Source organism: Cucumis melo, chromosome 8, assembly GCF_025177605.1.
Source record: "Cucumis melo cultivar AY chromosome 8, USDA_Cmelo_AY_1.0, whole genome shotgun sequence".
Lineage (NCBI taxonomy): Eukaryota > Viridiplantae > Streptophyta > Magnoliopsida > Cucurbitales > Cucurbitaceae > Cucumis > Cucumis melo.
Genome location: NC_066864.1, coordinates 11,218,609 through 11,224,072, shown reverse-complemented (window position 1 = coordinate 11,224,072; position 5,464 = coordinate 11,218,609).

The following is a 5,464-nucleotide window of genomic DNA, read 5'->3' as shown; positions in this document are numbered from 1 at the left end:
CCCAAAATATAAGATGTACATAGCTAGTTAGCCTTTTAGGAGAGTTAACAGTCACCTTTAATCTTCGCATGCATTCAACAGCCATCATTTTACTTAGCATGCCTTTAATTAACTGTCAAGAATACCTTTTCCATGACAGTTTTTTTTTTTTTAAATTCTAATGTCACATACTCCTTTATTATTACATTTGTTTCTTGCCCTATTTTTCTTTCAGTCCTTATTTTTCTTGTCACCCTGCCATTACACAGACTAATTCAAGCCCAAAGTATTATACAACACACTCATATAGAAACAAACCGTCAACGCTTCAATATATATACGTTAACACACACTTTGTAATATTTGTACAATTGTTGGTAAAGAGTTTGTACAGTGATAGAATGAACATACATGTTTTGGTACCAACAAGCTATTTAAATAAGTACATTTCAACCAAAATTTTGCTACCACACCTACAAAAAGGCCTATAAATCAATCAATTGCTTCATTATGGTTTCACTGCTTTAATGGATTCTTGCAAAACCTAATAAGAAAACAAAATAAAATTTTAGAGTAGACTCTACACGTCAATATAAGAATATAAGAAAGGTTTTACCCCTTTGTAATGCTAACACAAGGTACTAATTCCAGCCCTAGTTAAAAGAAGAGATAAATTGAATCTCTACTTCACTCAATTATTAGTTCATAATATATCTCAATATATCATCCCCGAAATATAACTTTGAAATCATTTAAACTAATATCAAGGAGTTTGCACTTCAAACCACTATATGAAACTATTTTTCCATCCAACAACACAAATCTAGAATCGCCTCAAACTCTATAAACCTTCGCTTCTTCACACAGTTCGGTTATGTCCACAAGAAATCTCATCCAAACTTATGAGATTCAAGTACAAAAAGACAAATCGGAATAGGAACTAAAAAAATATTTTGGTTTAAAAACATCGCAAGGGACTTACAGCCTAGTTAGGCAGTAATGCAAGCAATGTAGGTGCAAGACCTCTACACATTCCACATAGCCCCTCCTTATGAAAAATTTGTTGCAGACTGCTAACTATAAGACTCATTGAATAGATAAAACAGAAAAAAAGTCAACAGAAAAAAAAATCATATATTATCAAAGTACTTCAATTGTAATACAAACCCTCCAACCAACCTACAATAGATAAGACATAAATGCAATTCACTTTCTCAATGTGCATAGATAGGGGCAGATGGAACCAAAAAAAAGTACACGTATCTGACGAAAGAGAAAATATGAATAATGAGACAAAAAATTATTGAATATGGCATTAGAAACAAAATATGGTAATAGCTCCATAAGTTACCTAATAAGTCTCTTGAGCAACCAATGTGAATCTCTTGCACATCAAAAAAATGCTCCATACGTTAGAAAACCATGCATTGGTTCATCATCTTGTTGTAGTGTTCGTTCAAAAAATGGGAAGGTGTGGGAATGAAGCCTCTTGTCAAGTTAATTTATATTGATACTAGAGTAAGAATTTGCATTACCAATTAAGGTACATCCATAAAGATTGAAATGGGGACTCATTCCAGAAGTGACCTACAGAGAATAAAAACATGTAAATAAAAATATGAACACTCCAAATTCGACCAATAGAAAGAAGGAAAAGAATACAAGTCCTTGACATGAAGTAAATATCAAACAAATGCATTATGGATGTTAGAATCCTTAATGTCAACAATCAATCCATTTATTGTAGTCCCCTTACAAAATTCATTAATAAGCCACTTTAGTTTAAACATAAAGAGCAATTGAAACTTTCGAGAAAATAAGATTTTGTTCCTTATTTTGAAAATAAGAAATAGCCAAATCAACAATCCAAATAATAATAATAGTAGTAAATAACAAATGTCTAAAAGTGCTTACTTGTCATGACAGTCGACATCAACTCTACTAATGAAAAATTTTGTTCTTTAGAAAAGCAATGAACCATTTTTCTTATTTTAAGTTATAAACTAGCTAGTGTGATTAAAATGTAAAAATAAATTTCTACAGAAAAGGTTAGAAGAGTAAGGGAGCAAAAGATACTTTAAAATCACATAACCTTTTTTCCCACGTGTTAATGATAATTGAATGTGTGCATTATCAAACATTCCATTCCGAATGAGCGTTCTGAACATGGCATCCTTCACCTATGGTTGCATTCAAAAAAAAATTACAAGAATAAATAATGCATCCTCTTTTAAGACTTCAGGAAAGTGTCCAAGACTCCTTCCCTTCTTACTTGGATTAGATAACGCTAAGCCAAAACCAATAGAGGTTCCAAGAAGATGGCATACTATATATACATATTGATGTCCAGTTTAATGGATAGAAACAAAGTCATCCGTTGATGCTTACCTCTTCCCTACTTGGAACATTTTGGAAAGCTAAGTTTTTTTGATGAATCAAATAACCTACAGAAGAAAAAAAAGATCTAATTATCAAGGTTCAGCAAATGTCTTTTTTAGACCATACCCGTGGAGTCTTCTAATCTCCAACATCAACTTCAAGAATTATTTGTTGGTTATTCTTCTTTGGTATCAGCTCCAAGAACACCTCTCATCGCTACTCATGAATGTAGCAGTCCCAACAACCTTATGTAAGCCCAAACTCAACTAATCTTCCCCTTCAAAAAGGTTATGGGGGTTTGATGTTATAGATGGATGGATACACTAAATGTTATAGATGGGTGGATATACTAAATGTTATAGATGGATGGATATACTAAATGTTATAGAAAAATAATAATAAAATATAATTATAGGTTGTAAACAATGGTATCAAATCACATAGAAAGAATTAAAAGACACACCTTTAAATTGGTAAGGTACGAAGGTTGTGGCATTAGAGCATCAGCTGAACCAAGATCATTGAAACTCCTCTGCATTCCCCTACTAGCTCTTGACCCAAAATCCTACAGAAACTCCAGTATATATATATATGCATACAGAAACTCAAGTAAAAGACACCTATAGATTGGTAAGTAACTCACATGCATAAATACAAATATATATGTATATGCATAGAGAAACTCAAGTAATACAAAATTGCTTTGCTGAATGTAAAATAGAAGAATGGCAGCGAATTATAGACCTCCCAAAAATGAATATTTCCTAAATGAGTTCCACCTGCAAGATAAACACTATCCTTTGTTGAAGCGAATGGTCCAATGGTCTCTAATATATATAACAGGCAATTAAGGCTAAAAGACAATTATGAAGGCCAAATATTGTTTGTGAAGTTGAAAATCTATAGAAAGTCAGGTTCCTATTCTAATACATGTAAAAATCAAGTTCAGTTAATGGATTATGACAAAGATTTTGCCAAACTTGAACACGGAACTACAATAGTTAAAATTTGCCCTCAAGTTCAAGAATCATTGACACATATATGTGTTCAGAATCAAGTCGTCCATGATATATATATTATTCGAATAATGTTAGAATCTGAAGGGAAATGAAAGATGAAAGATTAATCTGGCATCAAGCAAATTATTATATAGTTTAATACCTTGTTGAGTGAACAAATGAAAATGGATCCACCACCAACAAACCCTTCCTTACAAGTCTGAGATGCAACAAAGAACTCATTTTTCAAGCAAATAAAGTCTCGTAGGGAGTCGAAGCGCAAGCCGAAATGTAAAGGAAGTTTGACCTGTTTTCACATCCCAAATAGTAATCCCCAATCCCATGTTTCTATTGCTGCAAATAGCCAACGCCATACTTTTGCTGTCATTGCCCATTTTCTGATGCTCAAAGAGATGGAACCAAAACCTAACTTGATGAAAAACGAAGAAAAATCTAACCTGATGAAACACCGCCGACGACGAACGAGGATTTCCAGATATGAACGATGAGCGACGATTGCCAGTGACAGACAACGTTTGGAGATGGTCGGTGGTGTTTGCAGACGAGGCTGAAGGTGGAGTTCGACCATCTGGTGGTGGGAGGACGTGAGGTTTCTTGTGCGTGGGGACTTTTTGCATGGGGTTTAAGGAGTTTTATTAAGAGATATTTTTAATAATTTTGAATAAATTTTATTTTAATAAATTATTTAATGATTTTACCTTTTATAACAACAAATTACTGTCACTGATATGGATAACGCAATTTGAAACACCATTTTTTCAGCAAAAAAAAAAATGAAAATTTTGACATTTTATGACAGTTTTTTCTTCCCTCTTTTCAATTTGAGATCAATACAACTGTCATAATATGAATACTATAAAAGAATCACTTACCTCAAACTGCAATTACAAATATTTAGTAATTGAACCTCCCTCTTATCTTAAAAATCTTATATCAAAGACCCAACACGTGTTTTAACCTAAAACGTAACCACTCTAAAGTTTTCAGCTACGTTCACCGAGTACTCCAACCTATACCATAACAAAAGCCAAGCACTACCAATTTAATTTTTTAACAATTTACTCGAACTTCAAAAGTTACAACGCCTCAAAACTTACATGGTCCATGTTGGAATAAACGGTTATTATTTGTGAACGGATGCATCACTTTATGAAAACTAATAACTATTTGTGTTTCTCTATGAATGGATGCATCATGAGTGGATGCATCACTTTATGAACAGTATTATAGAAAAGGGACACGACTTTTCGAACGGCCACGAGTCTATAAATAAGGTCCTTTTCTATTTGGTTGAAGAAAAGAGATCAATTTCTATAATCCTTCGTCTTCTTCAAAAATATTTTCTCTCCATTATCTACAATCTTGACGTTCGGTAATCTTGACATTTGATAGATCCACAAAGTTTGTTCGTTGATCTTCTAGACAGAGTGTTACTTTTGAAAGAAAGGTGATCCGTTCTATACTGGGAGACAATTACTCTTAAAACTCAAGAACTAAGGTGAGTAAATTTATCTTAATGAGATAACGTGAATTCGTTGGACTCAGATATACATATATGTATCCTTATTTTGTTGTGTTAATAATTTTCCATAACAGTTCACTCAAAAATTAATCTTCATTAAGACTGAACAATGCATCTTTAACGTTAAAACTTCAGTTCTAGCCCTCAAAATATTCATATAAACCATGAATGTAACCCATACTCAATAGGTGACTAATTTCTTTGAAGAAAACATCAAACCTTACCCAAAATTCAACAATTCGACGAAGGTATGGTAAAATCTGACAAAGCTAGAGCATAGGCAGGAGACGCATTGAATGGTGGAGACGTGGTATGGCTGTTGATGGTGGCCGGATGTCGTCGAATATATGAATGAGTGTTGGGTGAAGTAATTAGGACGACTAAGACAACTTTGACATGACTTAAGAAATTGCGCAATACAGAGCGGCTATTTCGCAGTTGTTGAGACTTGGAGGCACTGCTGTAGTAGAATGACAAGATCGACGGCGATGGCAGGACGCCACGAATGATGGACCAAGATGTTGGTGACCCAGCTGGTTGTGAAGCATTATAAGAGGTGGCAACT